This window comes from Heterocephalus glaber, unplaced genomic scaffold, assembly GCF_053883595.1.
Source record: "Heterocephalus glaber isolate CG9 unplaced genomic scaffold, H.glaber_assembly_v1.0 deba00001465, whole genome shotgun sequence".
In the NCBI taxonomy this organism is placed as follows: domain Eukaryota; kingdom Metazoa; phylum Chordata; class Mammalia; order Rodentia; family Bathyergidae; genus Heterocephalus; species Heterocephalus glaber.
The window spans coordinates 12,684,955-12,696,519 of record NW_028258312.1 but is presented as its reverse complement, the minus strand read 5'-3'; the positions used below and the strand labels follow the sequence as shown (position 1 = coordinate 12,696,519).

At 39.5% G+C, this 11,565-nt stretch overlaps 1 pseudogene; it reads left to right on the top strand.

The window, feature by feature from the left end:
• Nucleotides 1–9,127: 9,127 nt before the first annotated feature.
• LOC101705605 (E3 ubiquitin-protein ligase RLIM pseudogene) lies at nucleotides 9,128–11,027 on the top strand (annotated as a pseudogene).
• Nucleotides 11,028–11,565: the final 538 nt, after the last annotated feature.

Here is an 11,565-nt window from a genome sequence, read left to right as displayed (position 1 = left end):
TTTTCTGTCTTTTAATTAATACAGTCAAGCTCTTTGGGGTAGAATTATTGCAGTCATTCTGAGAGACCAAAACTCACATTTCTCTGAATTTACATATTTTAAAACATACCTGCTGTTCTTGATACCTCAGATTTTGAAGGTACACAAACCAAGCATAGTGTGTAATCCCTCCAGGCTTTCTTTAGACAGAAATGGACTCAAAGTAAAAAGGTATAAATAGGTATCATCATTGGATCTATGCAACATGAAGTAATTTACCTAGCCAGCCGAGTTTGCTGTGATAAGATATGGTAACATACACTAATGGCTTAAGACTTGTTTTCAGCTCTGAATCAACACATTCAAAATATACTGCCAAAGCCAGAGTAGCGTATGCACTTAAATCCACACCAAGGAGAAATCTTGATTCCTGCAGTGTTAGAGGGTAGAATTTTGTTGAAAGATGAGCAAATGTGCTCTTGCTTCACTTTCAATACCGCTTGCTCTTACTGAACATGTTACCAACAGCACTTTCCTGTTACCTTACATTTTTATGCCGCAATGATGATGGAAGGAAGGAGACTCAAGTTTGCAACACAGAAGAAAAAAAGAATGATTGATTTAGTCTCCGATGATTCTATGGTAAATCATCATATTTTAAACTAATTATGCAATTCGTCTATGGCAAATCTGTCTGTAATGCACATTGTCAAAATGCACCATGTTAAATTTCAGAAGATAACCGATAAATTGTTATTCTTTTCGTGGATTTCATTTGGTATATTTTTAAGGGTAAAGAATGGAAGAGAAAACAACATCCAAATTTCATACTAAAGCTCCAACACTACACAGGAACAGATGTCCCTGCCTGTGGATATCATTCTCTGTAACAGATCTTCCCTGCCAGGAACTGGAGAAACCAAGACAAAAGAGTTCAGTGACAGAAACTGTCAAGATTATCCCACTAATCCCCTTGTCCTGACTCCACGCTAAGTGCAGTCTTATGATTCCATGTTGGCCTTCCTTGTAGGTAAGTCTACTGGTTGAGAACCTACTGATATGTTTATCTTGAGCACTTTATCGTATTCTCTTCTGTTTACTTTATTCTCTTCCAGCGGCAGACTGTATGTGAATCCTTTAGCACTGTAACAGTGTAGGACTCATAGAATATTAAAATTAGAAGGATCCTGGCATTACCTGAGTACCAGTACAGCCAAATGCAAATATTGTTGAGGTTAATTAAAAATCCTAGCATTAAAGATTTAATAATGCCATAGATGTTAACTAAATAAAAACAATGAAATAATCTAAGTAATCTTCTTTGTAGTTTTATTTTTTCCATTTAAATGTGTCCTAGAATGTATGATTTAAAATAATATACCTAAGAAAAAATTCAGTGCTGAACTAGATTATTTTAATACTGTTTTGAACTGCAATGGCACATATTTATATTGAGATGAAATGGAGCTAAACCTTTTTAGTCATACTAATCATAAATCATTAGATACATACATAAGTATGGTTAATCACAATTTTTGAGAAAACATATAAACACTTAATACAATAATTCCACAAGAAACCAGCCTTAGAGATAGTGAAAAATATCTAATTACTATAAAAATTACTATGTCTAGTCAATTTAAACTTTTTAAATTAAGCTCAATGCTTTCTACTAAGTATCAAAAAGTATACTTACGCTAGAAATGGCAAAACATAGCAGTGAAGAATCACTACTGGATTTATATATCAAGAGATGTTTAAACTAGAAGAAAGTATCCTATGGTAAACTAGTGGTAAGAACATTACTTCTAAAACAAATTTATTTTCTTTTCTAGTCAAAATCTGAGTTCTGATGCCTAGAAAAGTCTTCAGTAGGCTAATCTTGTCAGCTCGACTGGATGGTGAGAGGCCTAGAAGGCTGGTAGAGCACACTTCTGGATGTGTCTGTGGAGGTGTTTTGGAGACAGGTGGCTGTAGTCCAGGAACTGGGAAGGGAAGCCCCCGCCTGGGTGTGGAAGGAGGGGAATGGTAGGAAGGAGGAAGTCAGCCCACCCTGGCAAGCTTGATTCTGCTTGAGCAGCTAATCTTTTGCTGCTGTCGCCACCTGTGGATGTCAGCCTCCAGAGCACGGGCGAGCAGCTTCCCTGGGGCTGTACCCTTGGTCTTCCACCTTCTTGGACCAAGCAGCTACTGACTGCATCCTTTGCATCCTTTGCATCCAGGGTGCAGATGGCTCTTATACGGTATCCTGACCCAACATACCACCCTAATAAGTCAGTCCCCTTATATGATTTTATATGCACATGTATATATTCTAACAACTCAGTTCCTCGTTTCAATTTCTTTATTAGTGCATGTTTGCAGTACATAATGATTGCATTCCTCGTGGGGAGTTGACCCATGTATATAACACACCCCAATTCTTCATTCATTGCTTTTCTTTCCCCTCTAGACCCACTCCTTCCATCTCTTCATTTCCTTTCCTTTGCAAAATATTTCTGTCCCTGCTGGGCTGGGGATTTAGCTCAGTGGTTCGGCCACCTGCTGCATAAGCCCAAGGACCCGAGTTCGATCCCCGGTACCAAAATGAAATACATATATATACACATATATGTACATATATATACGTATATTTATGTGTATATATATGTATATATGTATGTGTGTATATATATATGTGTGTATATATATATTTCTCTCCCTGCTTCCTGTTATATGTCTTTTATTTTGCACTTAATTGGGTTTCTTGTAGAAGAGAAACCATGCCATATTTAATCTTGTGTCTCTGATTTATTTCATTTGACATTATGGCCTCAAGGTGCATCCATTTTTCTACAAATGATTCAAGTTTTTCCTTCTTGATAACAGAGTAACACTCCATTGTGTATAAATACCATGCTTTCTTTCTATGATTATAGCAGCACAATTCATAACAGCTAAATCTTGGAAGTGGCCTATATGTCTATCAATTCCTTTTGAGAAGCCTAACAATACATAATAATAATATAAATATGCTATTATTCTATAGGAGATATGTAATCATAACATTATAATCATGGAAAGACACCATTGTATTTTTTTAGGCCTTGAACACAGGGCCTCATGCATATTAGGTAAATGATCTACAAGTATGACCAATCCCTCTTCCTTTTACAATTGCATTTGGGGCAGAAGCTAGCCGAGTTGCCCAGGCTGGCCGGGAACTTGTGTTCCCCCTCCCTCACCTCCTGAAAGGCTATAATTACAGGCATGTACCACCTTGCCTGGCATGAAATGCCATCTTTACTGAGTAGAGAAACAACCATATAACAGCTCTTGACGGTTCTGTCACATCCACAATTTAACCCTTACCTGTTTCTTAGGGAAGTAGGAGGAGGATGGGGGTTATGAGGGTTATTAAAATTTATAATTGTAGAAAGGAACATCGAGCTATCATTTGTTCCAGCAGGGTACCTCCAGGAATTTTAATAACAAATCCACCAGAAGGCTCAATTCACTCAGAAACAGTACAAAAAAGGTCCAATTACAGACAAGGTAAGAGAGGTGAGCAAGGGATTTTCATACATTCTTTCATCGTAATCTTTTCTCACTTTACTGGCAGTTGGAAGAAGTCTAGCGTAGAGTTGAAGAAGCTAGCAGGCTGCTACTAATTAGCTAACAAAATACTTACAAATGCAAGTAAGAGCTTTGGTGCACAAAGTTCAAGGCATAGGTTAAAATAAAATTTTTAAAACCCTGCATTTCTACTTAGAATTACTTGTGGAAGTTCTCAGAGCAAGATGCCAAGGGACAAAGATAAAGATATCACATCTCACAAAGGCCAAGGCCCAGTGAAAACAAAATTACTTCACTGAGCATCAGGGAACATACAGAGTCAACTGTCTAGTCTTTGATGAGGGGGATACAAGGATCTCCAGTTTATGAGAACATACAGAAGCTTCCTAAACCAGGGGATTATAGGAAATAAAGGCTTCTGAGACAGTAGTAAAATAAAAACTAAAAATGTTTTAAATTATACAAGAAATAGCATTGGTAATATAGTCAATGCAGGGACATCCTCTTCTGCCAAATTGAAATAACAAGGGCCATTGTTAATCTTCGCCTGAAAGAGGCAAAAGGAGGAAATAAATGTATAAAGGGAAAAAGAGACACTAGCTATGAGATCTCTAAGAGACAAAAAGAAATGAAATGAACAGTAGTTTGCATCCTTGAGGAGGTTTTCAAGTGAGTGAGGAGGGCAGGGGTGGGGGAGACAGAGCTGAAGCCCAAGGAGACCAAGACAGCTGGAATTTGCAGAGCAGAGATGTGATGGGGAGAAGTTGCACCGGGGGAAGGTGCAGAGTGTCCTCCGCCTATTCAGCAGATCGTTGACAGCACATGATGGCGAAGAAAGTATTCTGGTGTAGGGAAAAAGTCATTTGAAAACATTAAGGAGACAGCTGCCCAATGGAGGTGAAATGAAGAAGTTTCCAGACATCTGAAAAACCTAAAATAAACTCATCACCAAGAGCAAATACCTACACAAAAAAATGTTCAACGAAGTCTTTCAGGAAGAAGAAAAATGATTCCAGGTAGAAACAATGAGCTACAGAACAGAATAGAGAGCACCAGAAATGAGAAGATAGAGTTTATGACCCATGAATAAATAAATACATAGGGTTTTTCATACTATTCCAATCTCTTCCTAAGACAAATCACTGTTTTAACAAAATTAAAGTACTGCGGTGTTTAAAAGATATGAAAACATAAAATGTATGCCAACAACAGTGCAGAAGCTAGGAAAAAGAAATGGCAAGTGACACACACACACATATATACATATATATGACAGGTAAATAATATATCAAAGGTAGAATATGATCGTAATTTATACTATAAACCAAAATCACTCACAACTTGCTTGAATTTCATCATAGCAACTGTGAAAAATTGCATTATGTGCTTGTGTATGTGATAATTAAATGTAGGTTAAGTGACAATATAGTTGAATAAATGACTATGGCAAAGTATGGCGAAGTAAAGCTTAATGTCAAAATAGGGAAAGAAGTTTAATAAAAGCTGAAAACACATACTAGAATAGGCTATCAATCCCATCAATTTAAAGCAGTAAATAACTGTTCCTCTCTGGCTCATGGAAGGTTCAGTGTAGATTTCCCTTTTCAGAAGACTTTCCTGAAAATTTCTCCTGCAAATGGTGAATTGGAGGATACAAGTTCCTCCATTTTCTGGTTCTCTCATCTCCAAGTTCTTTTCTGAGAACAAGCAAATGGGAGAGAGTGAAGATGTTTGTACTGAATGCTTCTCCCTAGCATTGAAACATGGTACTTCTCTTGTGCCAGTGTTACAGTTTAGATCTAAAATGTTCCCCAAAGTCTCCTATGATTGGAAGGTGATTGAGTAGTGGTACTGTACTTCATCAGTAGATGTTATGGTTTGGGTCTTGATGTCCCCTCAAAGCTTCATGTGCTCATAGGCTTGATGTAGAGTGATTTAGAATGATTTAAAAGAATGCAGAATGATTTTAAATGTTTTGAAGTTGACCAGAAAAGAAGCTCCAGTAAAGCTATGGACTGCAAAGATAGAGCAGAGGAGATCTAGATTGCTGAGAAGGAATAGAATACAAAAGATGGCCTGAGGGCATCATAGGAAGCAGCAGGACTCCAGCCTTTGCAGACTCAGAGTTATAAAGGTGAAAGATTTTGCTTTGAGAAGAAAGCCTCAGAATACAAGGTTCCAGAATGGCAGCCTAGGGAAGTTGTTCCTTGGGATTTGGTTCATAGGCATTGGACCCCTATAGCCAACAGAGAGGGAAGACTGATACTACTGCTCCAGCTGGCAACAGATGTTGGCATCATCCACATGGTGCTGGTCTTAGGCACATGCAGAATGCAAGAGTTGTGGGGTCAGGAATACTTCCAACCAGATTTCAGAAGAAGGCCTGGGAGGCCAAGCAGTGTGCCCCTCAGAGGGCAGTGTGTGAAGCTGTGAGTATGAAGCTAAAGGTGCAGTGGAGACCCCGGAAGTTTGTAGAAGCCAGGAGCATGGATCCTCTGAGGAAAACTGCAAGGAGGGAGCAGAGCTGGCCCAGGAAGGAAGCCATGGGAGCTACAACCAACAAAAGTGCCACGGGGCGGAGCCACCCAAGCCGTTTGGAGTTCACAACTTTCCACAGACTGCCTCGGTGCTGCACCAGGAACTACAGGATTTAATGTTTGGCCTGCTGGATTTTGGACTTATTTTGGCCTTACTTTGAATCCACCTGTTTGAAGCTTTTGGAATGGTAATGTCTGTCTTGTGCCATTGAATGTTGGAAATGTTTAACTTTTCATTTGTACAGAGCCTTGCAGCTAAGAGTTTGCCTTAAATCTCAGAGGACACTTTGGACATTTCAGCAATGCTGAAACTATTAGGACTTTGGCAATGTTTAGAGATGGACTAAATGCCTTTTGTATAAAGGAATGTACGTGAGTCTTTGGGAGGCCAGGGGCGGAATGATATGGTTTGGGTCTTGATGTTGGACTGAAATCTCTACGAACTGTAAGCCAAATAAACTGCTTCCCCTCTAACTGTGGGTGTTGGGTAATTTGTCTCAGCAAGGACAGAAAAGTAACTAACACAGTAGATTCATCCAGTAATGAGCTCAGTAGCTGAACGTGGTGTCAGGTGTGGGGCCTGGTTGGAAGTGGGTCACTGGTGGGTGACCTGGAAGGGTGTATTCTTAGCTCTCCTTTCTTTTATGCTTCCTGGCTTTGATGGGATGAGCCAGGCCTTTCCACCATGGCATTTCTGCCTCAGACCAACTGACTTTGAACTGAACACACTGGAAACTGTGAGCTAAATAAACGTCTCCTCCTTCAAGCTGTGAGTGCCAGGCATTTTGTCTCAGCAATGGGAAAGTGACTAAGACAACCAATGATCACAACTTGTTCACTTGCTGGAATACTATGAATGCTTTGTGTAACAGCATCAAGACCAAAGAAGCTAAAACCATGATCTATATTGTTGGACCAAACAAGCTGCCAATTTTTAAAAAAATTAAAATCAGCTTGAGTCAAAACTGTAACGTAAGTGAGATTTGAGCAAATATCATCAAGTTAAAGCATAGGTCAAATGTGAATGGATTTAAAAGACATTAATTGAAGTACAGAATCCAGGTTAAGCTTTTTCTGTCTACTGTGAGCCATTCAGATTACCCTAAAATTTTATAGTTACTTGCATCAAGAGAATCATTGACTAATGAGAGCAAGCTCAGTGATAATATAACTAAAATGGAATGAATAATTGAAATCTGTCACTTGGAAATCATTTGAAAGAACTGTGAACATTTATCCTGAAAAAAAGTTATATGGTTAATATAACTATAATACTTAGTTGGGGCACCATTTAAACAGAGACAAGACTTAATCTTTATTGTTTTTGAGATTATCACAAAGACTTAGTAAGTAGAAGGAAAATAGGGGCTTAAAATGAAGGAAAATTTCAATAGTCCCCAGATATTTTTGCAATTTTAGTCTGGACACTTGAAGAGCCAAAGATCTATTTATTATGATGCCTACTTTGTATATATAGTAAATATGGAAAAGTTGTCCTGTTTTGGATCTTACAAAAATAAGGACCAGTAAACCCTTTCACACATTTTGAAAAGAATATATTGAACACAGAAAGTAATATAAAGCTGATGCCTTAGTTATTTTCCTCACTGCAAAGACACAATACTCAACACCCACAATGCACAGGAGCCTAGGCTTGATTTGGCCCACAGATTTAGAAGTTCCATCTCATGGCTGATAGCTCACATGCAGAAATGGCATGGCGGAAGGCCCTGCTACATGGAAGGAAAGCTGCTCACACAGTGACAGCCAGGGAGCAGAGTGAGAAGTGAGAACACAGGATGCTCTGTCCTTCTGGTCAGGCCCCACTGGCCCACTCCTTCCTCTGAGGCCCTACCTCCTAACAGCTCCGTTAGATGAGTCCACTGATGAGTATAGCGCCCCCATGGTGCAATAACAGCCCCAAAATGCTGCCTCTGAGCTCTGAGACTCTTGGAGGATATTTCAGATCTAAACCATAAAGGCTGATGCTTCATATAATCTGAACCTCACATAAAAAGCCACGTGCTTTGTTTGTTTGGTTTTGCTTTGTTTCAGTAGTGGAGATTGAACCCAGGTCTCTGCGCTGATCAAAGCCTCCTGCCAGCATTCCCTCAGTGCTGGTATTACAGGCAGTAGACACCACACTTGGCTTGCCATGATTTTTTAATATGCATATTTTGATAGAAGGCGATACGCATATATGCACTTAATAAGCAAAGTATTCTCTTAATCTCAACTCCAGCTGCACAGGGAAACAAAATTTACCATTTAAATAATAATTCCACTGATTTTTCAATGAAAAATAAATAAAATTGGAAAATAAAGTAGGAAAAAAAATGAAAGGAAGAAGGGAGAAAGGGAAGAAAGCAGAGAGAGAAGGAACTTCATGACTTTCTTGCTTTCAGTAATACAAACTTACTTAGCAGTTGTACATTTATCAATCTCAAAAGAGGAATTAGGCTATTTTTAGCCATAAATAATAAACCAAAACAGTAACCTAATGCAAATAGTCCACCACAGAGGTAATAATTTCCTTTTGCCAGATTAATTTTTGCTCCAAAGCGACTTCTCAAACATCTTGCATTATCTTTGAATTTCACTCAACAACAAAGGAGGAAAAGGATAAAGAAGGCACTGCCTGGACTTGGTACACTTTGTATGCATCACATTTGCCCGCGTACATCAGAAGCTAAGTGCAGTCGGTGAAAGAAAGGCCAGTGATGATAGCGTTTAATACATTTAGCCATGTGGCCCATTAAGAATCTAGATTTTGGCGGCTGCTTGTTAACAATGGGGAAGATAATGGCTGCCTGAGCAACGCCTGGGAGCAGACCGGCGGTAGGGGCAGGTTTCAGCCAGCCGCTCATGTGCTCAATCGCTCACAGCTTGAAAACCGTGGCAGCTGAGGCGCGGAAGAGCCTGAGCGAAAACGGCTGAACTAACCGAGTCAGATCCTGACCTTAAAACTGAATCAGAGTGAAGAAAACTAAAATCCAGTTTATTGTGTTTCTATACTATGTCATAGCAGTCAGATAATTTTCCACTTGTTCATCAAGATGGAAAACTCAGCCTCTAATGATAAAGGATGTGGTGATCAATCTGCAGCACAGCGCCAAAGTCAGATGGACCGATTGGATGGAGAAGAAGCTTTCTATCAATTTGTAGATAACTTGAGTGAAGACTATAGGCTTACTAGAGATAACAATTTGCCAGGCACCCCAGGAGAAAGTACAGAGGAAGAGTCACTGAGATGACTACAACAAATTAAAGAGGGTCCACCACCACAAAACTCAGATGAAAATAGAGGTAGAGACTCTTCAGAGAATGTATCTAATTGTGACTCTATAATAGACTGGCTTAATTCTGTCAGACAAACTGGAAATACGACAAGAAGTGGACAAAGAGGAAACCACTCTTGGAGAGCTGTGAGCCAGACTAATCCAGAGTGGTGATTTCAGATTCAGTTTAGAGATAAATGTTAACCCTAATAATGAGAGCCAAAACCCAAAGAATGAAAATGAGCCATCTTCAAGACGTTCTAGTGGAGAGATTACAGACAACAATAGCCAAAGGCCAGTGGAAAATCCACGATCTGAAGCAACATCTGCAAGACCATCTAGGTCAGAATGAAATTCAACTGAAACATTAAAAACAGAAATCCCACCTACTAGAGGTCAGAGGAGGACAAGAAGTAGGAGCCCAGACCATCAGAGAACCAGAGCCAGAGCTGAAAGAAGTAGGTCACCTCTGCATCCAATGAGTGAAATTCCACAAAGATCTCATCATAGTATTTCATCTCAAACTTTTGATCACCCTTTAGTAAATGAGACTGAGGGAAGTTCTAGAACCTGGCACCATATGACATTGAAACAACAAATAACTGGCCCTGAGCTGTTAACCAGAGGTCTTTTTGCAGCTTCTGGAACAAGAAATACCTCTCAAGGAGCAGGGTCTTCAGACATAGCCATTAGTGGTGAATCTACAGGATCAGGACAGAAAACTCCAACCATAGTCCTTGATCTTCAAGTTAGAAGAGTTCATCCTGGAGAATATAGATAGAAAGACAGCATAGCTAGCAGAACACGGTCGAGGTCTCAGACACCAAATAACACTATTACTTATGAAAGTAAACAAAGAGGTTTTAAGCGTACATTTTCATGTTTTAAGCAGGCAGGTATGAGAACCTATGTCAGTACCATCAGGATTCCCATTCATAGAATTTTACATACTGGTTTAAGTGAGACTACATCTGTTGCAATTCAGACCATGTTACGGCAGATAATGACAGGTTTTGATGAGTTAAGCCCCTCTTTGTACAGTGATAGCAATTCAGAACCTAGTGGCTTGGTCCCAATTGCAAATATGGAAAGGGTAGAGTCACAGAATGGAAGAGGGTGTTCTGGTGATGGTAGCAGTTCTGGTTCCCATTCAAGTTCCAGTTTCAGTGGTGAAAGTTCAGAAACTCAATCAAAGTTGTTTGAAGGCAGTGATGAAGGAAGCTCATCAGGGTCCAGGTGAAAAGGTCAACATAGAACCCCAGTCACATTTGGTGAAGGTGGCTCTTCAGCCTTCCTTAGTCTGGCTCAGTTTTTCCTCTTAAATGAGGATGATGATGATCAACTCAGAGGACTCAACAAAGAACAGATTGACAACTTGGCAATGAGAAGTTTTGGTGAAAACAATGCATTAAAAACCTGTAGTGTTTGCATTACAGAATATACAGAAGGCAACAAACTTCATAAACTGCCTTGTTCTCATGAGTACCACATCCACTGCATCAATCGCGAGTTATCTGAGAATTCTACCTGTCCTATTTGTCACAGAGCAGTCTTAGCTTCTGGTAACAAAGAAAGTGTTGTGCAACTAACATCTGAACTCTGCTATGTAGCTGGCGTAGTGATGGGCAAACAGGAATCACTTGCTTTATGTCCACTTTTTGAGTGGTGCTTAGCTTAAATGTAAAGTAACAACTGAATTGAGCCATTTTTTTCTGAAAGAATCATGTCCTTTCTCCAGTTTCTATTTCAGAATAAAAAGAAATTTTTTTTACAAAAGAATCTAGATTTCAACAACTAAGGAAGAACAGATGAATCAGATCTGAAATATGGTGATTGATAATGACAGCTCAGTCTGGAAGAGGAAGAGTCTCAGTGACAGTGGTAGAAAAAAGATTGTTGTGTGCATACTGTGCCCAGACTTCTGCTTTGGGATTGTATGGTTTTGTAGTGTTTGGACACCACAGAGTGAAATTTCAACAGTGGTTTGGAAAATGATATTGTTCATCAGTGGAATTACTTCGAGTGAGAAGAGCAAGGTCACTTTTCTCCCTGCCCTGTAAAGGGGCATACTCAATGGATAATTTGATGAGTCAACTTGACTGAGCCATGTGATACCCAGGTATTGGGACAAACAGTGTTTTGCTGTTTGTGTGAGAATGTTGTTCCTAGACGAAGTTAACATTTGAGTGGGTAGACTGAGGAAAGCAGATGGCCCT